The sequence below is a fragment of the Melospiza melodia genome, chromosome 10, assembly GCF_035770615.1.
Source record: "Melospiza melodia melodia isolate bMelMel2 chromosome 10, bMelMel2.pri, whole genome shotgun sequence".
NCBI classification, from domain to species: Eukaryota; Metazoa; Chordata; class Aves; order Passeriformes; family Passerellidae; genus Melospiza; species Melospiza melodia.
Window position 1 is genome coordinate 23,307,421 of NC_086203.1, and position 25,212 is coordinate 23,332,632.

At 39.8% G+C, this 25,212-nt stretch overlaps 1 protein-coding gene across 3 annotated transcripts in view; it reads right to left on the reverse strand.

The window, feature by feature from the left end:
• FHIT (fragile histidine triad diadenosine triphosphatase) overlaps positions 1-25,212 on the reverse strand; it is a 517,591-nt gene that overhangs the window by 265,618 nt on the left and 226,761 nt on the right. The window lies entirely within an intron of this gene.

Genomic DNA, 25,212 nt, shown 5'->3' on the forward strand with positions numbered 1-25,212 from the left:
TCTGATGGAGCTGGAAGCTTGGAACACATTGGTCCAAGCCACTCTGTTTCTGGAGGAGTGGGGACTGTGTGAATAAAAGGCACCTGTAACTCCTGAAAAGACTCAATTAAAAGTTCACAGACCCCTCAGAGGTTTGTGAAATGGTGGCATTGCTGAGTCACTCGTGATTTGTGCCCTTTGGGAGCTGAGCCAGTGCTCAGTGAAGTGTCTGCACTGCCACATCCCCGAGCGCCCAGGCAGTCCCTGGGGCTGGGCAGGCACAGGGGGTCACAGCCAAGCACAGACCTTCACTCAGAGATGTTCTTATTCAATCAAATACAATAGTAAAGACACAAAGTGCTATGACTCTGAGCCTGCACATTCACAGAATCGTGGTTCATCAATTTTTAAGTCCACATTCATAGCTTACTCCTGAAAGCCAAAATGTGGCTACAATAGATCGTCTTGCAAAACACGGCATCTGTTCTCTTTCATTCCATGGTTATGGATAACCTTCATAAGCTGATTTGCTCATGACAATAAATTTATTTTCAGAAATTATACTCCTGATCTAATATGAAAAAATAAATAATTCAGAAGTTTCACATTATTACAGGGAATTATATTTAGGAGATCAACTAGGGATCTCTGTAATGAGAAACATTCACCTTGCTGGAGGAATGCTACTCTGCATTTAATCTTATAATATTCCCTTCAGGGTGTACAAGACAGCTTGCTGGAAAATATAATGACTCCTTAACTGTTTTCTGAAGAAAAAAAAAAAAAGAGTAAAGAAAACAGTGATATGGAAATGAGATCTACATTTCATTCGAAATTCCATATGCACTATTTTAAAGCCACCTTGTTTCAATATGGAGAAAATAAAAAATACTTTGATGAGTCTGTTATTTGGAAAAAGATATTAAAACCACAGAGATACAAAAGGATGTGTGGTCATGGTACTATAAAGTCACTTTTATTTTACAAAAAAAAAGCTGCTTCAGCTGTTTCTACTTTCTTATTTGTTTTCAGAAAGAGAAAAGTTGGTTCACAAAGTTCCCATTGGCCAAGAAGTAAAACATCTGTTGGAGCCATGAGTGAGCTGGCAGGCACGTGCACAGCATGGTGCTGCAGCAATGCAGCTCCACTGCTCCCAGCACAGTTCCACTGGCCCCAGCTCAGCTCCATGGGCCCAACACAGCTCCATGGCCCCAGCTCAGCTCCATGGGCCCAACACAGCTCCATGGCCCCAGCTCAGCTCCATGGGCCCAACACAGCTCCATGGCCCCAGAACAGCTGCACTGTCCCCAGCTCAGTTCCACTGTCCCCAGCACAGCTCCATGGGCCCAACACAGCTCCACTGCTCCCAGCACAGCTCCATCGTCCCCAGCACAGCTCCATCGTCCCCAGCACAGCTCCATCGTCCCCAGCACAGCTCCACCGTCCCCAGCACAGCCCCACCGTCCCCAGCACAGCTCCATCGTCCCCAGCACAGCTCCATTGCTCCCAGCACAGCTCCACCGTCCCCAGCACAGCTCCACCGTCCCCAGCACAGCTCCATTGCTCCCAGCACAGCTCCACTGCCCCCAGCACAGCTCCACTGCCCCCAGCACAGCTCCACTGCTCCCAGCACAGCCCCACCGTCCCCAGCACAGCTCCATTGCTCCCAGCACAGCTCCACTGCCCCCAGCACAGCTCCACCGTCCCCAGCACAGCCCCACCGTCCCCAGCACAGCCCCACCGTCCCCAGCACAGCCCCACCGTCCCCAGCACAGCCCCACCGTCCCCAGCACAGCTCCACTGCCCCCAGCACAGCTCCATCGTCCCCAGCACAGCTCCATTGCTCCCAGCACAGCTCCACCGTCCCCAGCACAGCTCCATCGTCCCCAGCACAGCTCCATTGCTCCCAGCACAGCTCCACCGTCCCCAGCACAGCTCCATTGCTCCCCAGCACACCTCAGGCAGCAGCCGCTCCTGCAGAGAGCTGGGGGAGCAGAGCAGGCCATGCCAGAGTGCAGCCACATCTGAGCACAGCTCAGAATAACCACACTGCAACCAAGCATTGCTCTCTCCTGGCTGTCCCCTCCAACTGCTGTAATTTATGCTGGTCAGAAAAGGAAACTATCCACTTTTTCCAACTAAAACTAATGTTGGGTGTCTGCTGCATTCAGGGTAATGAATATTGATGTTTGTAGCCATCTTCCAAATGAGGTAACTAAACAATACATACATAGTTTCCACCCGTCTGGAGTCTCCAAGAAAAATCATTAAATTGTCAGTATGGATGATCAGCTCTGAAGGAAAAATAAGTATTATTGATGATGACAGCATGCTATTGTATCTCTGCATCATTATGCCAGAGGTGTGCCTTTTCAAAGCATCCCATGAGAAGTAGACAGACAACACCAATAATTGCCTGTAGGATTGCTATTTAGATGCAACAGCCTGAAAAAAACATGTCTAAATCTTCAAAATGTCTTATTTTTTAAAGTATGGTACATTCTGCCTCGAGTATTTCAAATTATTCAGTGTAATTAGAAATCTTCTCCCAATTAATTTTGTGGCAAAAAGGAAATCTTGAAGACTAAAAAGAGATAATCTGAGAGATAACTTGGATACCTCAAGAAGTACAGTGACACATAGTCTACAATGGAAAAGAGTTCCAGGAACAGAGATCTCAAAAAGTTCCATTTCAGTTTCCAACCATGTTATTATTACACATTAAATGTCCATAGACAACTGCCATCACAAAAATTATTGAGCTAAAACTTTCTACTGAGGCACTAACTTCAGGGTTTCACTATGAAACAAGGATTCTGACATAAATTAGGTCTTACTGCATTTTTTTCCCTCTAATAAGTCTCAAAACTCAGGTATGGTATGCAAATAAAGTATAAGTATGCAATAACATGTAGTGTTGTTTGACACAGAATCAGGGTTCCCGTCCCTGTATCACCAGATCTCACAACAGCAATGCAGGGATACCGATGCCTGCCAACTAATTTATTTTTATTTTTGTTCAGTTTTGAGAGTTTTACATCAGAGCTGACTTTATCAAAAACATTCATCAATCACCTTCTGCTTCCATTTTAGCTGTTTGGAGAGAGGGTTTAGTACATGGGTATAATACATTGCAACCAGCCTAGCAAGACATGTGAAAAAGGACACTGTGAATATGGAATATCCTGATGTAGTTCCATCCATAAGTAGCCACATGAATAAAACTTTTATGCACTGCAAATCCTGAGGCAAATTAGAAAATGTTCTTTACCATTATCAAGAAATCCTCATGCCTCTTCCCCTGGGAAATGAAGCTAAACTATTTGTTACAAGTGTTGGTGAACAGCATTCACTAGAAATATGTTAAAATGGCATGTATTACAATTAATTAGATTTCCAGAGGAGTAATGTGGTATTTGGATTTGACATTAAATCAATTCAAGCTTTACAGATACTCTTGACAACCCCACCCGTAAAATCAATAGTAAAACCTTGTATCCCTCAGAAAGGACAGTGATATCCATGTGAAAATACAAATTTAAATAAAGTTGGAATTGTCTGTAGCAGGTAGCTTTGGGATTATTCCAGCACTTGTGCAGTATTTAACATGCCTTCTGAGATTATCATATTTCCAAGCACAATACAGAGGGTCTTTAAGCAGTACTTATTAATATTATTTTGTATGTTATCATGTACATGGCACTTTTTTTTCTTTTTCCCACGGTCAAAGGAAAGATAAAAATTTTTGGGATTAGTTTAAGGTAAAATACTTATATTCTCTTTGCATCTACTCTAACAAAGTAGCTTCACAAATCACACACTGATGGTGAGATTCTAAATTATCCTTATGATAATTCACTGTTAGGGAAGAGGAGGCAATATCCTTTGCATGGAACAAAACTTTTTCTAAGGTGGCTTTTATTGTTGTCACAACTCATCTTCCAGTTTCTCATTATGTTAAATAACAATATCAAAGAAAAAGTGGGTTTTTCCCAGAAATATACCATAGGCATCAGTCTAAGAGCCAAGACCTGACAGTGACAGAAGGAACTGGCAAGGCACTTTCACAATCACTGAAAATACTCAGGCTTGAAATGGGAAACAAAATGAAAGAGTCCTGAAGGATGCAGCTACCGCAAAACAATTCTGAATCTCCCAGAGTGGAAGAATATAAATATTCATTGTGCTCAGCAGAGAATAGCACATTGCAAGCTCACTGCAAAATAGAGACACTTTAGTATATGTTGAGGCCTCATAACAATGGGATTTGCCAATTAAATCTGAGGGGTGTGATCATTTCTGTTGTGATGTGGTGAATAACATGCTGAGAGAAGCTCAGATGAAAGGGGTTTGAATCATTGCAATATTCTGTTTCAGCCTTCTTTTATTTTTTTTTCATCCTGTGTGAATATGAGAATGAAACGTGGTAGACAAGCCTGGGGAGACTTAAAGGAAGGTTATTTTGAGGTTGTTATTCTTTACTTATGACAGCTAAATGTTAACCTAATACCAGCTACATCTACTTCTCTTTTAAAGCCTGTAAATTGCATCTAATTAATAGACCCTGATGAAGTAAGATACCTGTATTGCTTCAGATTTGGATCTAATGGAATTTTTCTGTTATGTGTACAGAAAATTAAAATCCTGGGACTGTGTTGTGCATATCTAAACAAATTCCCTTGGTTTCTTCCACCAAGTAAGTGTGAAGGACTGATGATGGCCACTCTGCCAGTGCTGTAATTTTTAATCTTTTCACTGCAAGCAGCAAAACCTCCTCACTGTGGCTCCGTGAGGCTGAGGGAGGTCCTGATGCAACCTGGCAGCATTTGCAGAGAGCAGCACGAAGAGCTCAGCAGCTCCTGCAGGGTTCATGGCCAATAATCCTCACAAGGAGGGCAGCAGGCTTTCTACCCCATCCTTTGGAAAGGCTCAGGTGAGGCCCTGAAGGGATGGACCCAGGATTGTCACCACCCTCATAATTTACATTAACATGGAATGTGGGAAACAAGTCACAAGCCCCAGAGTGGGAGCAGTTCAGGGAGGATTTATAAAGCCCTCTTGCATGAGAACCTCATCATCCAGCAGAATACAGGGAACCCTAGGAGAAACACACAACAAAAACCTGCTGTCCACCATCTCCACAGCTGTCACTAGCTCCTAAGCAACCTCTGCCAATAACCAGTACATTTGTGTGTATATTCCATTGAAAATGAGATATTTAAGGAGTGTTTTGAAGGAGAAACAACATCATTTTATGGGAGTACACTGGGACTCCTTCTGCCTGAGGGCACAGAAGAAGTTGCTGGCAGCAGTGCTGAAAATGAGGTCCATGAGCACTGAATTCGCTTTGGACCTGAACAGACCTGAGGGTCACATGTTCCCATTGCTACTGTTTTATTATTATTTATAGTATTACTGTTTAACTGGCAGGCACAGATATTTAAAGAAATCTAAAGGGAAAATTTCTTCATGTATATCTATATTTAAATCATGTTTCACATGTCTTGTATAAACCCCATCCCTATTACCAACAGAGTACTTCAACCCTCAGTAGGTTCTGTAAGACACTGTCTGACATTTTAATATGACATACACTTATTTATCTAGAAAATAAAGCCATCAAAACCTAAAACACTACCAAAAGGTTTTGTGTTAAATGGGTAGGTCTGTCTGGAGGATTATTTAGCGAAACCAAAACAAATATTTAATACTAATAGTAATAATAATAATAATAATAATAATAATAATAATAATAATAATAATAACAACAATAAACAATTTTTTTGCCTGCTATCATGGCACCTTCTAAGGTAACAACTGGCAGAGAGTTTTCACTGAGCATGAAGTATCTTATTTCAGGTCATATCCTACAGTACATATTTTGATTGCTGCTCACCCTTATCACTATTTGGCAGATATCATGTAATCTTCATGCAGCAACATAAATTCTACCTATGTTCATTTTTCTTGGTAATCTTATTTACTGTCTCCCAGTAAACATCAGCTTCCAATGTATACAGCTACGTGCTAAACCTCATTTTGGTCTCTAAAAATTATTGTCACAATTTCCTTTGATTTCAGCAAGACTTGGATTTGGCCTAGGGAATTTATCCCATTTATTTACAAAGCTTTTCCTAAATTTGTAAATCCTTGGAGAAATGTTCATATCGCAGGGAAAGAAATTTCTTAAATGTGACAGAGTTGATAAATTTCTCAAGCACAGAAAAGTTTTGGAGGATGCAATTTCTATAGTCTGAGCAGTCATCTGGCACACTGGCTGACAGGAAACTGGTTAATCCAAAGGGCTTCCTAAGAATTTTTTAAACAATTTCTCCTCCATCCTTTTAAATGTCCATACAACAACTGTCAGATTCTATATTAACATGCATTATAGGGGCAAAGATGTGAATAAGTTAAGCAATAGTCTCCTTCCAGGCTCTTGCTGCTGATCCATAAGCCTTATGATGTGTAGAATCATCATTTTGGAGGTCACACACTGAAGAGATTTCATTTTGCTTAGTTATCATAAGAACTTCATTGCTGCAAAATAATTCATAGCAGCTAGAAAAAATAAGTTCAGCAATCAGCTGAAACTTAGCTCTGGACTCTTCTTGTCAAGAGTAATCCAGAAAGAACTAGAAGAATAAAAACAAGTAAAGAGTAACGACAATTTTCATAAGCAAACTATGAACAGCTGCCCCAAGGTCAGTAACTGGGAAAATGATGTTAATGATCCTGCATGAGCTGGGTAACATGTTGCTGCTAAAACAAATCAGTCCAGATTTGAACCATTGTGTGGCTTGACATCAGTACCAATTAAGGTGGCAGATGATGTATAAAGAGCCTGGACAAAGGATATTATTATGTTACGAGCTATATTGATTTTACAAGGCTTCCTTGATTGACTGACTGATACTATCAAGTAATTAGCTTTAATCTAGGGTTACAATGACCAAGAGAAATCCTGAATCAGGTTATACTAGATCTCTGATAGTATTTTACTGATATAGAAAAGTGTTTGAACAAGGCAGAACTGGTTTCCTTTGTAAAGTCAGTGTTACACAAATGATCTGTGCAGAACTTGGCACACCCAGGAGGTGCCCAGGCTGCACACAAATTCAGGTCACGTAGGCAGTGGTCAGAGAAGAATGAACAACCTGATAAGATATCCTGATAAGCACAGGAGTTGTCTGTAATTAGTTTAGCATTTTGGCATATCTCATTTTTTATAAGTGTAGATGTAAAATAGTATGCAATTTCACAATGCTTTTTGTTTGGTCGTTTTTATGAATGATTCTAAAAGACAGTCACAGGGGATGGAGAGGGGGAAGAGGCCAAGATCACTTGTCCATTGTGGTCACTTCTCCCACTGACAAAGCCAGGGCACTTCAAGAGCATTTACAAATTGCAAGCTCCTCACCCATAAGAAAACCAGACTAGCTTGGTATAAGGAACCTGTCCCTAAAAGTGAGCTCCTCCAGTGGACCTGATCCCAAATACCAAACTAACACTGTTACCTGGAAGGAAATTCTTTGTGGGCAACAGACCAGGTTACAGATAATTGGAATACTTCTCCTAGGAGAACTAATAGCAAAATATCTTAATTTGCTCTTTGTCAGCCCCAGCTCTTCTCCTCCATTTTACATGTATGCCTAATTTTAGATAGTCTTTAAGAAACGCTGCATGTTTTGAGCTCAGAGCTCCCCAGCAGACCTGTTCATTTCCACACACATACTTGCCTTCCCACTATTGCACTTCAACACTTGGATTTGCTCAGTGTGATGGGTCACTCTGCTTTCTCAAATATCATCTCCTTCTCTTCACACATTTCCTCTCACCCTCCCATCCTCCTGAGCCCAAATAATTCAGCTCCATACTCTGGAAGGTCTTTGCTTTCTCCCACTCATGCCTAACTTTTGTATATATACACAGATACCCTCAGTTTTTCCATATCTTCCTGAGCACGGCTCCTCTACTTAAAGGCATCTAGTTAGGCTGCTTTCCTGTTCCAGCTAATAAACCCAACAATTTGGGACTAAGACTGACAGGCAAATATTCCCACTAAATATGTTTGCCCTGGCTTCACCATGCCCTCTGTGTGAGAAGCTACATGTGGCTGCAATCCTCCCAACACACTTGTTTGTGAAGCAGCTGTCAAGCCTTCAACTGCATGCAAGTTGTAAATAATACCATTAAAATACCATTGGAGGTCCTGACATCAGATGTGCCGTGATTTCCACAGCAGGCAGTGTCTCTGAACAAAAGCTCAGTATAGTGCTGAGGGTGCCTATCTGTAAGAGAAACACATTTCTGCCACTGTGCTTGCCTTGCAGGATATCCAGGCTCACATACCATTCTCTTTCATCAGGATGGTTTTATAGTCATGGTATTTAAAGTTTGAAAATTAGCAGTAGTGTGAGCAAATCACATCACAACTTATCTCTGCAGTGCTTTTAATGTAAAGTCCTGCTCTTTGTCACTGGGTGGGGTAGGTGGTGAAATTGTTGAAACACAGTATGTTTTCTTATGAAATCTCTCTTTTCCCCTTTTTTATTGATTTGCAGATCTTTGTTCCCAGAGTGAGTTCTCAGTTCCTTTCCTGGTGACACATTTTGTGCATTGATATTTATTGTGGGTTTGGCTATATATATGTATGCCCCAGGGCTTCAGCTCTTATCAAGAGAGAGATTCAGTGTCTCAAAGCTGCAGGTCCTGTTTTTTCTGGTTCAACACATCCTTGCTCAAGAAGTTTCTGGGTTTGCTTGTCTCCTGAGAATTTACAAACTAAGACAAAGTTCTGGAGCAAAGAGAAATGTCTGTATATGTGACAGCAAAAGAAAAAAGAAAAATCACAGCTGTTCTGATCAAACACTCTGCCAGCTCATTTGAAAACTACTAATTCAAACTGAACCAGCATAAGCTGATGTGTGCAGGCAGATGTTTACAGCCCCCCTGGAGCCCAGAACAAAGCTCCCACCCCAAGGACCAGCTGGCAGGCAGGTGGCCTTTGGAGCCAGGGACAAACCTTGGCTGAGCCTTGCACAGCCCAGCCTGTGCCCCTGAGAGAGGGAATGGGAGCTGTCCATTCTTGTCAAAAAGAGCATATTTGAGTTAAAAGTTGGCTGGACACCACTGGCTGCAAGTCTAAGGGGACTAATGACATATTTTCCTGTACAAGTAGCTTCTGTGAGTGCAAATTACACACAAAATCTTCAGTAATCGGGTTTGGGAAACTTGACCCCAGAGAAAAGGAACTTGTTTTCTTTTTTTGAAAGTAATTTGCATAACCTGCCATTGTTTTTAGGATGATGGGGCATACTAAAATATACATTTAAGAAAACAGTAATGTAGGCTGCTCCTTTCACTAATTAGGAAATGTCAAACTAGTGCTGGCTGGGATAATGTCACTGCTGTTGGAGATCAGGGAATGGGGAGGGTAAGACAGAAGGCATCAGGCACACAAATAAGCACATGCAACAGAGATTTTTGCATCTCTCATGAAATCATCTATTTTCACTTTGAAAATTGTCCAGCTGGCGACACAACTATCCCTTTAAATTTATTTTTTTAGGAAGGTAGATGTTTGTTCTGGGACAGAGTTAAAAAGGACTTGGATTGGATCAAGGCTGCTGCCCTTGGGGACAGTGCAGTCAGAAATTGCTCCTGTGTATTCTCAGGGATTTCTCCCCTTTTCTTGCTCAATACTTGTTTTTTGCTAAGGAGAGATAAAATCTTCACATAGCTTCCTACAATAACTGTCCTTTTCCTCCTGATGGGATAACAGTTAAGCTAATGGGATAACCCTAGGAAGCAAGAATTCCACAGAACCAGACAGCATTACTTACCAAGCAGATTGCTCTGAAACAGAAATAATGCCATATATTTCCCAGAACACCAGAAGCCTACATCCAAAGTACCAAAAAAACTAACCAAGTCCCTGATCCCTGAAACAGTTTCAGCCTGAAAACAGAAATTGCAAAGAATCCATGAAATCTGAGAACATTCTACCTTGGACTTTCTGTGGAGAATGTTCAGATAATTAATATAACACATAGCAATATAAACCTCAAGACAAGGTTCTATTTATTGAAAATGAACATATTTTATACTCAGCAGCAGGAGAATATCACGTGTTCCTCCCATTTGGAGAATGATGGTCAAATAATTCTTTCCTGGAGTGGAACCCCAGCCCCACTGAAATCAATATCTGCATTATCAGAGCTTCACTATCACCTCAGTCTTTATGACTGCCAGTTCCTTCACCATTGAAACAAAATTTCAAAGAAAGAATGCTATTTCAAAGCATCCTTATTCACTCTAATATACAGGCATGTACCAAGTTTTTTACTATTATGACAGACCTGACATTCTTTTTTTGGTCATATAAAAACATCGTTATTAGGCAAAGGGGGAAGGACAGGGAGGATAATGATAACATAACAATGCTGCATGGGACGGCAAAATGTATTCCAGTGGGTTTGGGGAGTGTTCTTTTATCTGCTTTGCTGGAAAGAACTCTATCTTTGTGAAAGCAAATATTCAATAACTGTGGTTGTTCTTTTTGATTCTAAAACAATTAAGACAAACTATAGATAAAAATAAGAAGATATCAGATTTGCTTTTAAATTCTGGTTGTTGTGCTGGCTGTGATTTTAGACACAGCTGTAATTCAACACCACTGCAGGAGTTCCCCACTCCCTCTGCCTGCCCCCTAAATGATTTATATGCAGGAAGAGAGGATGAGAAACAGCAGATGCCAGATGAAACCACACAAGCCACATGCTCAGTAGCTGTGAGAGTACAAATGTAAAGGGAGATGCTGTGAATCACAGCAGGAATTGCAGCTTGCCCAGCCCTGCCTGGGCTGGGTGCTGCAGTGCCCTGATGCTCAGTGGGGCTGCCCACCAGTGCTCCTGGGATTTATGGCACTCCTGTCCCAGCCATGCCAACCACAGCTCTCTATGAACAGTCTAAAGCCAGGACAGGTCTGATGCAAGCTACAGAAGTGACTGCAATATAGATGCTCCCAGGGAAACTGTGTTTCTATAAGGCCAGAAATCCATGAACTACTTCAGGGTTTTTCTTTTTTCAGCTACCATTGTCTCATTCCAGCAGTCAAGATTCACTTACAAAGTGCTTCTTTGAAGCCAAATGTTATTCCACAACATCTATTTTAAGAGCAGATACCAAAAAGTCAGCAGCATTTATAGCATCTTACAATGTCTTGAAATAGCACAAAGTCCTCTGAATATAAGAGAAAACCAAATGTAATTCAAAATCTTACAGCCTGAGCAAGGACCAAAGGGCTTCCCCACATACCATGTGTGTAAATGAACACAGCTACCTTTGTTCCCAGCTTCAGCTGGATCTGGTATGGATATACATATAGAAAATATACCAGTAGAGTAATAGTCTTATTATTTTCTTCATAAAGAAGGCTTAAAATTAAAAAGTCTTTTAGCAAATTAGAACTGAAGTGCCTTTCTTTAAGCAACAAAACCTGTTTTCCAATGTTTCAAATAACACTACAAATCCAGTCAACATTAATAATAGTGACAGCACCCATTCAAGGCAGCAATTAAATATTATCTCCTGGGTTTTAAGAGCCACTTACTTAACAGAAAGGGACTTATATATGCACTGACACACAGATGGCACTTTAGTTCTAGCAAAAGAAACAAATTCAAATACTTACAAACCACTCAGAACCCAAATGGTAATTTTAGTATATTCCCAAGAGAATTGTCTGTATCTGAAGATCAATTATTAAGTTATGTGACTATCAGAACATGATAACATCTAGCATTTATAGCAATAAAATAAAACTGGTGCCTTAACATGTTCACTGGAGGCCAGAGGAGGGTTTCAGATGGCAGCACTGTGTCCTGTGGCCCTACACCTTCCCTGGGACATGCTGAGGTGCTGCCATGAGCACAGAGAGGGGTGATGACCCTCTGGGCATGCCTCAAATCCACTCTCATTTCCTTTTGCTCCTCAGAAGAGCAGGTGCCTCAGAAACATGCAAAGAGGAGGTGAAAATGGCTCCGCAGGCCACACAGCAGGGAAGCAAGGGGAGATTGCCTCTGGATCAGCCACAGAAGAAGACTGAGAAATAATGGGGGATATGAGAGTTATCAGCAGAACAGTCCAAGATCTGATGCAGCAGGTTGGTTCACATTTAATTGTGTAAATTAAAGCCTTAGATTTGAAGTCTTTTACTGTTCTCACCAACACCAGAATGGAGAGAGATGATATAAAATTGACTTCAGGGAGTTTAACAGCAGCCCATTACATTTTAATGCTAAATACTCCTTGTCAATTATAAAAGGCAACCTGTCCTCAACATGAAACCTGAATGGAGTATTTACATTTACTGTATAAACCTGTGCACTAGCAGAAAGCAAACATTTGTAATACAAATGCTTCCATTCCCATCTTTGGATCAAATTCAGGAGTGACTGAAGGTTTGGGGGGCATTCACATGACCCCTGTTAAATTAACTCCCTGCTCCACTCCATGCTTTTATGGACAGCTGTCACAGCACAGCTGCAATCTCTTGCCATTTTGGCAGTTCCATGGCTAAGCAAGATTCATGGAAACTGGTTCTGGAATGAGAACAATGTGGGCCTGCTGTGCAGGTTGGTTTGGGCTGCACTGAGCTCCTCCTCTGGAACTGCTCACTCTCACCTCTAAAAGTGCTGAATCCACACCTGCACAGGCACAGCACAGACAGGTACAGAGGCAGTTGGATAAAGCATTCTGCATGGCACAAAGAACAGGTTATGCTCTTTGAGAACTTGAAATATTGCTTTTCTAAGAAAGAAATTCAGCTCATTCACTGCTGGCAGATGTAGTGAGCTTAGAGACAGAATAAAATAATTTTGTGAATAAATACTTATTTACTCTGAGCTCAGGGTTTCTCTGCCAGAGCATCTGCGGAGCCTCAATTAACTCAGCAGATGTAACTCTGCCTCCTCCACTGCCCAGCCCCACCACAGTGTCCCATCTGAGTTACCTGGGAGACATCAGAGAAGCTGCAGTAAGAAAGCCAAGCAATTGGAAATGCCAAGTCTTTAATGGAACACCACAGATGCACTCATTTGGTTTAATTTTCAGTTTAAGTTAGTAATTGTCAGTTCCAGAAAAGCAAAGACTAAAACTATAGTGAGAAGTCAGTGCTCACTGGAACTTTTAATATTTCTGCACATCCCTCTGCCAATTTACTGCTCAACACAGGCTGCAAGGTATTAGGAATGAAACATGCAGATTTTCAACTAAATAATGGAAATGTGATTGAGCCACGGTGAACCAAATGAGAGCAAGAGAGGATCTGGGAATATGCATATGCAATAAGGAATATTAAAAAGTTTCTTGGGCCCTGCAGTATGACAATGCACTCTGATGATCATCTTTATTAGATAGCACTAGATAAAGAGCCAATTCATTAAAAATTAATGGCACTGTACTGCCATCCATACATTATAGATAGCCATAAAGTGGATGTGGACAGCTAAATGCTAAATCTGTTGGAAATAACTGCAAAGTGAAGTAGGAGAATGTGTCATAAAATAGTAGGAACCATGTAATAAGGCCATACAATAAAATGGGGAGAAAAGAAAGACAAATCTCACTCTATGAGTCTGTAAAATCAAATGAGATTAGAAAAACTACAGTAAACCAAACCTCTATTCTGAAACAGAAAAATTATTCTCAGAAAATGTACAACAGCAAATACAAGAAGCTTATTAAAGAGTGAAACTGGAGGGTGGTAAATACAATGACAAATGGCAGAGAGATGTTTGACTGTAAAACAGCAGAGCTATTCATGAAAAGAAAACCATTTTATTGCATCTTTTGAAGAAAGCTCAACAGTGTGGGGCATTAATATCGTTGAGGCAGAATCAGCAAAAGGTATGAAAACAGGCAGATAAACCTTTTTCATTCGATCACAAAATGAAAACCCAATTTACACAATGCTGTCTAATTAAATAAGATTCATTTTAAAGTAATTTAAAAATCCGTTTCATTTTCCTAAAATTCTTAAAGTTTTGATTACAAAATGAAGGCCTGTGACAAATTCCATGGTTTTGGATCAAAAGAGCTATTCAGAATACTCATGTGTGCTAGAATGATATTCCTAAAGTTTGTAGATAGATTTAGTGTGGACTTAAACTATTTCAAATAAGCCACCATTTGGTATGTTCAGCCCTAAAAAGATATGCCTTTAAGAACATTTCCTATTCCACATATTTACATAGCAAGATACATTCTGAAATGATTTTGCTAAATAATGATTCCTTCACAGTGCATTTAGAAATAGTGTTTTCCCATGGTGATGATGAAGAAGAAGTGGAACTTCAAAGAAAACTGTTTAGCTCAAACACAGATATATCTTCATAAACACTGTCTTAAATCCTAATATTCCCAAGACTTATTCACAAAGCACAAATTCAGGCATACTCCAACAATTCTACCTTTCAAAATCAATTTTTAAAAAGAAAATTATATAGAGAACCTACCTGCTTACCCCTGAAACTAACAACCAGGTTTGGGAATGTAACACACAAACATTGGTGCAATTTCAGAGCCTGCACAAAAGCTGAAGGAGCTACAATAGTTAGCATGAGGCCACTTTTGAAACTTGACCTGGCTGGTGGATGGGAAGTGTGTAATTCATATTCAGAATGCCATTAAATACAGCTAAACCAGGCAAAGCTCTACTCATTTCTACTACACTGAAATGAAATTCTGACCCTGCAGCTCTAGGAGCTCCCGGGCTGACAGTGACAGCAGGAACAACACGCTGTGTCATCCAGGGATGACAGGTGCTGGCATTTCTGAGCCTCTGTGAATGTCTGTGCCTCGTGTTCCAGCACGTTCTTTGCTTTAATTGCCTTGTTGCACTGCAGCACAATTCTCTCTGAAAATGCATCAGTGCAGTTTAGTGGAGCTGGACTGAGCCTAAACCATGGGTGCCACCCTGTGCTGTGCAGACCTTTCCCTAATCCAGCTACATGTTGCACATCTGGTTTTAGAAAGTATTTATCATCAGGGTTAGTCTCTCTCACTTTGATATCTCAAGCATAATTCTGCAGACTACTAACAACTTCTGATTTTAGCAGCTTCTAATGACAGCCCTTTAGAAGAAGCCAGACACAGACAAAGACAAGTACAAAGAGAGCTTGAAAGCAAGTTTGGAGTTTGGGGTAGGAAAGACCCCTCACCCTTATGGATCTGGAAAGCATCTATTCCATGCCTCAAAGATCCTTGTGGATTATAATGTGAAAACTAAGAACAGAAAAGGAATTATTCACCACATTATTAAACATGACAAAAAGCTTCTGAATTGAAGCTTAAAACAGGCTATTTAAGATTCCAGCAATCCCTGGGACTTTGGCAACAAAAATGTTCAAAAGCCTTTTATAGTTGCTGTCAGATTTATGTAAAGCATCTGAGATTCCTGTGAACTTATTTATATAACAACCTAAAACTTGAAGCCAACTTGAAAGTCTTCCTATTCTAATTATTCAGTATTGGAGGTGCTGTACAAAAGATACTCAATGTTCTTTGTTAAACATATCCTAAAATGGTGGCCAGGAAAACTCAGACTTTAGGTGAACATTTTATGAGATGGCTGTTTATTGTGGATGAACTGTAGCATTTGATAAAAAAGTTACTTGGTGATTTGTTTTCCTGTTTTCTGTTCAGAGACACGGGGGAGATATCACTGTGTTCTACATTCCACCCACATTCTACCCCAATAATCTCACATCATCATTTTTAGGAAAATGCTAAAAATAAATAAAAAAATTAAATAAAATAAAGTTACCATCTCTTTTCAGAAATGTACCACTAGAATACTTCCCAGAGTCAGGCTCAGGATGGACACAGGACATTATTGGGAACTAAGGCTCTGCTGACCCATCAGCAAGGCACTGTCATTCCCAACCATTTGTTTTCTATCCCACATGAACATTCTGCTGTCACTCTGGGTCACTCCTTCAGCTCCAAAATGGAGAGGGACATCAGCTGCAAATGCCTCCAGCACCTCTCCAACAGCAGCCACACTGCAGGCAGGGGACACCTTGGGGACAGGAGTGGGACATGGCCCCACTGGGTCTGCAAGATGCAGCAAAAGCTGCTGTATAATAAAACAACTCCCACCCCAAGAAGCCTTTCAAGCTTTATCCTTCAAGATCATTTGAATGTGAATTTTCCATTTCATCACCCTCTGTCCAAAAGCTCTCAATGCCATTTCCCTTCTTCCCAGCCCCCAGTTCTCCTGTTTCACCATTTCACCATCTCAATGAGGTCACTCATTCTCTGCTATTTCAGATACTCCCCTTCCCCCTTCATGTCAGCACTTCCCAACCACCCAGGCTGTGCATGCTTTGAACACAGACTTGCTTGTCAAGCACAGCTCTAATTGCCTCACGTCTCTATATTGATACTTCATCAGGTGTCTGCAGCTTCACAAAACCAGAGGTCTGAGAGGAAATAAATACAAATCTCAGAATATTAACATTCCATAGAGACATTATTGTGCATAACAGACACAACAATAGGGCATTTGCCTGTATTACCTGGGATGTGAATTATCTTTTACAAGCACTGTGAAACTGGTCAGATTGTTTTATCCCGTCATGTCTCTAACCAATCAATGGCCAAATGAGGGAACCTACATAGAAATTAAGAATTTCTTCACTAAAAAGATACAGTTCCTCCTCATCCTTGTTTCTTTCATCATTATGCAGCAGTAAATACTAGCTTGTATTAATTATTCAAAGCAGGAGAATATTTATAACCCAAATGTGACAAAAACCAAACTACACAAGATCATAATTTCTTTCATTTATCATAATTTTGCCAAATCAGTCAAGAGCCAGACATGTAGCTGCAGCACACCAAAAGGGAAACCCACACATGAACTAAGTACCACAAGCACTAAGGATGCCAACCTGTCTGGCTGGGGTTTTGTTTGTTTGGTTTTGTGGTGTTGTATTTGGTTCATTGTGCTGATGAGCACAATGAACACTCATGCATTGTTATAAGGCAATGTGAATTCTCTCTCTTCCTGTTTTTCTTTCTTACAGGATTATTCCATAGACATTCTGACTGTGGAATTTTTATGGATTAAGACAAAAGCCAGCAGCATTCTTTATTCACTGCTTTTTGGCATAAAAACACCACTTGGATTGCTTTTCTTTTTTTTCTACTTAATCATGTTTTAGACAGAGAGCATCCAGGTTTAACTCATCCCAACTCAGTTTTCTCTTTTTCCCTTTAGCCATAAGAGTTACAGACAGAGGTCACAAAGAGCAAGAAAAAGGTAATTTAATATTTAGTTCAATGATGCCTGTGGAGGAATCTTGTGGACCTGTGCTCAGATCCCAATGAATCACCAGCAACTTACGATGCAAAACCAGTGACATAAAGGGGTAAAGTGCCTATAAAGTCTTTAGGACTCCATTAGCTATTAGAAATAAAATATTAATATCTCTATTATGAGCATCCTTAAGACATGAACAGTGAATTGCAGGCCCTGGGTCAGTCTTATCTAGTTTATGCCAGTACAGATCCCACTGAACATGAAGGTGGGAAACCCATCTATACAGGCAACACAGCAAAAACGAGCACACCTAATTTCTAATTTCCCTTGTGCTGCCTGGATCATTCACATTAAGCAAAGTGAAGCCTGCACAACTTGTGTTATATTGATTTTATGGCCAGTGCCAGCTGAAAGCTCTTTGGAGACAAAGCAACACCCAGTGCCTTTTAGTTCTTTCAGGAGTTCCCATCACCCCGGGATCATTGCACATTCAAAGTGAACTGGAGCTTCTCTCACTGCCATACAACTTCCCTACAAAAACAAAAGCCCTGAGAAAACATCTGAAGAGAAACCAACAAGGCAGGGAACAAACATCTCACTCTTCCTTGTGACATACATCTTTTTTCCTTCTGACAGAGTAAATACCCAGCTGTACTCCCTCCCAGAGACAGGCAGGCACGACCTTCCTAAGCACGCTGATCCACAAAATAAGTTCGCGCTTCTTCTAAGCAGGGCAGCTTTCCTGCATTTTGATCAAGACTTATTTACTTTGGGGGATTGTATGACACTAAGATGTCTGATAGGATGCAGAGCCTTTCACCTGCAGGTCAATGTGCTCAATTTGAGCCCAGTTTATGCAGCTCCATCTCGCACCACGCCCTGAGCTCCGCAGGGACCATTGCAGCCCCAGGGATGCTCCGAGCTCGGGTGGGGACAGGAGTGCTCAGCCCAGGGAGAACCAGATCCTGCTGATGGAAAGTGCTGCAGGTTCCACTGAGAGCAGGTGGAACACAGTGCTCGTCAGCTTTGTTCCTTTTACATTAATAAAAGAAAACACGGGGCTGCCCCATTTGTTGCACGGAATTGCGGTGGCAGACGCGCTTCCACAGGGCCTGAATCGCTGCTGCAGCCCGCAGGGATCTGCCCCCAGCACCCAGCCCATGGCACATCCAGCCAAAAAGATGCTATGAATAGCCACAGAGAACACAATGTTTCTCCAATAACATATTAAGCTTCTTTTTTCTTCTTTTTTTTTTTTCACCTATAAAAAGATGGCAATGTATTTTGAATAAACTGATGGCATCCAGCAGTTAGAGAAGAGTTACTTGCATCTATGCAACACTTAGACCAATCTTTTCCCAGGAAATAATGAGCTGAATTCTAACAATTCCAGCCTCAGGTAGAGTGGTGGAAGTCCCCTCATCTGCATTAAAGTGGACAACACATTTTTAAGTGTCGCCATCACTCATTTGGAAATATGCTGCAAATGCCCAGTACAACATTAACAAAGTTATGTAACACAGCTGAACTGTTCAGTAATACATAATGCCTCTTGAACTAGAAATCATTACAATTAGCCAGAAAAACCTTTTTTCCCTAGAAGAAGCTTTAATGTTTCTGAGCTAAGACAAAGAAGGATATATTCATGGGAAATAATTAACTCCACTAAAAAGCAGATGTGTTTACCTTTGAGATCAAAGTCACATGATACTGAAAGTCAAAATTTCAATTCTGACTACAAAAAAGGATCTTATTTGTCTTTTAATCTCAAAAACTGACATTAGACTACCTTTGCAAGTCAAAATAAAGTTAGGTCAAAATCATAAAATCATAGAAACATGGAATGGTTTGCGTTGGAAGGGACCTTAAAGATTGTCTAGCTCCAAACCCCCTGCTATGGGCAGGGACATCTTCACTAGAACATTCTCTTCTATTTATTATTGAAAGAAGCCTTTTGACCAAATAAATATTTTCTATTAAACAGAAAATTTGTTTTGACAATATCATATTTTTGCTTAGAAAATATCTCCCACAAATAACTCAGCCTGCTTTAAAACATGGGGGTGTTGTATCTGCCGGTTTCTTCAGGGAAGAGGTGGCTGCTCTTCATGGCTTTCAGTTTTGCTGCCTTCTTCTCTGCCACAGAATCCCTCTCTTGGAGATGCCAGCACTGAACCTCAAAGGGCAGCTGGCATTCAGCAGCCCAATGTTCCTCTATAACAAAGACATATGGCTGTGCATGTTGAAGTTTTGGCAAGATTTTACAGAAAAAAAGGCTCTCAGCAGCCAGAAATAAAAATTGTAAAGAAATTGATTCATAATTGCATCTTTAAGTGGAGATATGTACCAGAAACTATTATGTAACTATAGCTATCAGAAAATACAAAAATACATATACAACCCCTACCATTTTATCAATTCTAGGCCTGTGACTGCGATATTTAAGAGCTTTCTGCTCACTGATATATATTCTGCCAGCTGTCACATTGTATTTCTAAATTGTTAAAAAAACCCCTTTACCTATCAGCCCCAAAGGCATTCATTTTTCCCTGGACTTTATAAAAACTAGAATATGTTTCCGTGATATTTCTTTTACAATAGAAGGCCTGTTAAAAACAGCATCATGAATATTCTAGTTATGACAGATATGAAAGGACATAATATCCAGGAAACAGTTCTTTCTTAACATATTCATGAAGAGGTCCTTGTCAATCACAGCCAGTGAATTGAATAAAAAAATAATACTCGGAGTCTTAGGAGGATACAGCTGAGTTTTACATGCTGGAGATATAAAGACTGGGTTCCACTAACAAGATTCCTGGCCTGAAGTGCCTTTGTGAAATTATTCAGAAACCTGCCAATAACAATATTTCAGGCTGCAGAAATCTCCATGTGGGTCCGTGTGCTGCTGCCACAACTTAATGGAGTCTCCCAGCTGGTGCTTTAAAGGAACGATGTCTGCAATCGTCCATTCATCTTGGAGTTTCAAAACAATTTGCTTTATGGCCCTGCTTCTTTTGAACATTAAAAAGCTTACATCTTGAAATATTCAGGAAATAAGAAATAAACTGCCAAATGCCTCAAGCAAGAGAACAACTTACAAGGCTACTTATATATATATTTTAAAGTATAAAAGCAATATTATTTCCTATTTATGCTGTGTTGCTGAATTGTTCAGCATAGATAATTAAAGCAAATTTTATAATAAAATAGGTTTTTGCTGCCTTTGCTACTTTTAAAGCAGGTAGAAAGCAAAATATTTAAAATATACTACTCGAAAATATACAATATAGAGCCAAACCTTACTTGATTTTTTACATAAATCAGAAGCTAATTCTAAATATTTTAATGTACAGAACACACAGTGGCAATCTGAAAAAAATGCTGGTTTACTGACATTTTCATACCACATGTCAACCTTCCCAAGGAACACCCCTTCCTGAAACAGCAGGACAAGCCAATTTAAAAGGCTGTGTCCATTTTACTTCAAACATATTTACAGTCATCTAAATTTATTTTCCATCAAGAGAGTAAAAAACCCAAATCTAAGTAGCACAGGTGCCTATATGAATTAAAATCAGTGAAATAAACCCAAAACCATAATTACACCACACCCAGGGTTTCACTGCTGACCACAATGTCCACAGCTGGCAAACTCCATTAGCAGAACTCCTGCAGCATTCCTTTGTGCCAGACTGCTTCCAGGACACTTAAAATACCACAGTGATTTGTCCAGGAAATACACACAGTTTCCTGCTTGAAGATACAAATCACCTCAATGCAAAACACTGGGGTAAATTTACAGCAGCTTTCAAATCCATAAATTGCATGTTTGAGGTTAATCCATATATATGGCATTCCACAGCCTTGCTCCTCCATGGAGATGGAAAGAACTGTGCACTGCTGGACACTCCAGCCCACAAGGCAATATACAGTGCTGACAGCTTCATAGATTCATTGTTTGCATCCCCTTCACAGTGCATTTGATGCCAATTCAGCAGGATTTATTTCTAAAAGATAGGTATCCATGCCTGGATTCCAGGGAGGGTGCTGAGATTTGCCAACTCTTACTGCAAAGACATCTTAAGGCTCACAAAATCACTGCATTCTTTTTTGTTTTTCTTTTTTTTCTTTTTTAAACAGGAAACAAAAATAATGTAGAACAACATCACAGAACACATTGTAATGAAATCTGAAATGTGGGTTACTGAAACCTTGAGGCACAATACCAAATTGCCAGGAGTCTGTTTCTGAAATGGAACTGTCTCAGGTTTTTGTTTTCACCTACCTGTGGCAGAGCACACAGAAGTGCAAACAGAAATACCCCAGCACATTTTGGACTCTGTGTGCAAGTACCAGTGATATGCCAGATCTGAAAAAAAGCCCCCAAACCAATAAATCTGTCTGGCTGTCAAATATTAGGAATACCTACTACAGGTAATGTCTGGTACACCACCACATTTATTATGTGACTCACTCTTATGAAAACAATGACTACCTGAATAATAATAAAAACATTGCTGAATCAAACTGAACACTGGCTTCAGAGCCTTCTCATGTTTTCACTAAAATAAACACACAGGTTTTCTGAGCTGTAGAGGTGAGATTTAATCATATTGGAAGTTTAAACCTGTGCAAGTTCAGCATCAGCATGAACCAACATGAGCCCTGCAAGGACAAGGAGGAGCCACTGTTTGAAAACCACCAAAAGAGATGTGAAATGCTAAAGGATGAATTTTCTGCACACAGAAGCTCATTTTTCATTTTTCAAAGTGTTTCATTTTTCCCATCACTCCACCTTTGGTAAACTTGATTCATTAGTGCGTTAGTGTATTAATTGACAGTCGCTTCCTGTTTTAAGTGATTGCTTTCTAGTTCGATTAGGTACTGTCAAACAGCAGCACATGATTAATTACAAATAAACCAAGAACTTTGCTAACAATGGGCTGTTACAAAACCTCCCACCTTCAGGAAAAGAATTCTGCTGCTCTCATGGCCAGGATGCTTTCCAGAGCTCCATCTGCAGCATTTCACACACATTGAGCTGCACTGGCTCCTCATGAGATTTTAGCTGACATTCCAGGTTGATATAAATGGGTTACTTTTCCTTTTGTGCCTTATAGACTAACCCCTTAAATGCACTAAGTCATATCCCAGTGTTGGTCAGTACACAAAACATCTATCAAATGAGAAATTAGATTTTATGGAGGATAGCAAAAGGCTGCATATGAGACACTTTGCAGACCTCTGGCATGAAGACCAGGTCCAACAGACAGCTATCCAAGCCCTGCAGCCTCACAAAGAATCTTCTGATCGATTGTGGGAAATTAAGATACTTCATTTTGCTGTCAATATAATTAATATGAACTCAACTTAAGTGATTATCTATGGTCTCCTAGCTCACCAGAAAGAAGTGGAAGTTTAAAGTGTTGCAATAGCACAGCTGCAAGGGAGGATGGCTGGATGGAGACATCAGACAGGATATTTATCACCCACCTCAGCACTAATGGCACGAGTTCATAATGATTAAGAAGATCCATTCTGTCTGAGGTTGAAATTGAGGTGGTTTAACTCTCTCTTTCAAATCTGTTTGCAATGAAATTCCAGGGCTTTTATATGAACAGGTCCTTGAATTGCAGACCAAGAAGTGTCTCTTAATCAAAATCTGAACTGAAATTTCTTCTTAAAAGTTCAAACCTGCTGGCTGCCTAGTTCCTGTTATTGGGATGAACTACAAACTCTTTTAATCAGTCACAAAGTTTCCCTCTGTCTATATTTCTTTTGGGTTTATCTGAAAATTAATTTCAGTAACTGACATTCCTGAAATTACAACTCCACAAGGTGAACCCTGTTGCTCTCTTTTGAAGCCCATCAAAAAATTGAAATCACCTATACTGGAGTAGTTTGTACCACACAAACTTAAAATATTATATGTCCAGAGGAATAGTTACTGTTCCTTGGAAAAGCAGAATTCCACAAGTAAAATATTTGTTAACCAACTTCAATAACATTAACAGAACATAATTATTACCTTGTGGAAAACAATTATTGTCTTTATACCATGTGGCCAAGATCAACATCACTTCCAGGGTAGCCAGAGACTGCAGAAATGAAAACCACAAAGTATTTCTTTTAAAGCATGGAACACAGAGGAATAACACATATTCCTCTGACAGCTGGGGTGAATAGCTCTGGTATGTTCATGGTTCACATTTCTGGACAGGTTTTATATGGTCTCAAGAACCAGCTCTTAAGAACTAATGGAATTTTAAGTAGATTTCCTCTGCCCACAAAAAAAACCCAAAAAAGGTAGACTGTACATATAAGAAAAAGATCATTTACCTTGGCCCATTATAAAATAGAAAACAGATGCAGTTAAGTGGACCCTTCAGTTGAAGCTGTTAAAATACAAACATCAATCATCATCATTTGGGGGTAGTCAGGAAAACAAGAGTAATGAAAATTGGTGCTTTGATCATTTCACTTAATTTTCTTTCTAAAAGAAAACAATCACATGCACAGGCAAAAATTTCAAAGTCAAAGGAAGTAATTTACCAAGATCCTCAGATTCTGAATTTGTAAGTGGCCGTGATTTACACAGCCTCTTTTACTTTCTGGACATGCTTTTTGTTTGTTTTAAGCAGTTTTATTTAAAAGAAATCTACTCTGCATCCGCCAAAGACTGCAGAAACAGAGGGGGCCTATATCTTTGTAACACACAAACAAAATTATTTATTTCAGCTAATATTAAGATGGAAAGATTAAGTATTTTGCTGGTTGTATTTTTCAGCTATAAATAAAATTAAATATTATTTACCAAACTAGTAAGAAAAAATGATAGATACTAAATGGCATCTGCATAATTCATCTCAGTAAGCCTCGCTCAAGTATTCACCAAAATGACAATGCCAGACAATAACATCTCTGGGATGAGTTTCATAACTATCCAAGTTGAAGTGAATGAATCACTTGTAAAAGCTTTCCTTCTATCAAAATATTTTTTTCTGACAGGATTTTCTCAACTATGTAATGATTTATTGCCACAAAGTTCTAAGTACTCATCAAAAAAAACCATATTTAGTTTTAAGATCATTGTCTCCTTTACCAGAAACAATAATCTAAAAAGTTTTATTATTAATATTCTGGAAAACACTCTACTTACACCCCTTCTTAATCCATTCCTCCATGTGCTTTTTCTAATTCAGAGATTATCCTGCTTTTGGAATAATTCTCTCCAATCTCATCACACTGTCACACAGTGTCTCACTGCTGACCTACTTAGAGTCAGATACTAAGTCCAATACAGTTAATCAAACACCTTTCCTCTACATAAAGTACAGTTTTTCTAGCATCTTTCCTTCTCTGAGAGTTGAGATCTTTAGTTGCATTTCCTAATTGCTGTCTTGCTTCCATGCCTTCATGCTCAATCTCCCACAACCAAGAGAAGATTAAGAGGGTGAGAGATTTTCTGCTGAGCAAAAGAAGTGGGGCTTGTGGGTTAAAACTAATTGAATTCCATTTGTCTTTGCAACATATTCCAAAAGTAACAGAAGAAGGTAGACTGTGACATTAAATTTCAGAAGGCACTTACTCAGCATAAGAAACCCCAGCTGAGGAGCCTGAATACCTGACAATGATCCAGACAGCGCTCACTGGCTACAAGTCATGGAAAACTACTGTTTTCCAAAGTTACTCCAAGAGAAGTACAATAAAATTCCATTAAAAAAAAAAAAATCAGCATTCAAACAAGGAAATGGCCAGCTACATATTTAGTTTGGCTGAAATCTTTCCTGCCTAATGCTTAGGCATACAATGGAAGGCTCTGTAATCGTTTCACTTTATTTCATTTTATTTTATAATTACTTCATATTTTGTGTATAATCAATTTTAAAATAACTGGCAAG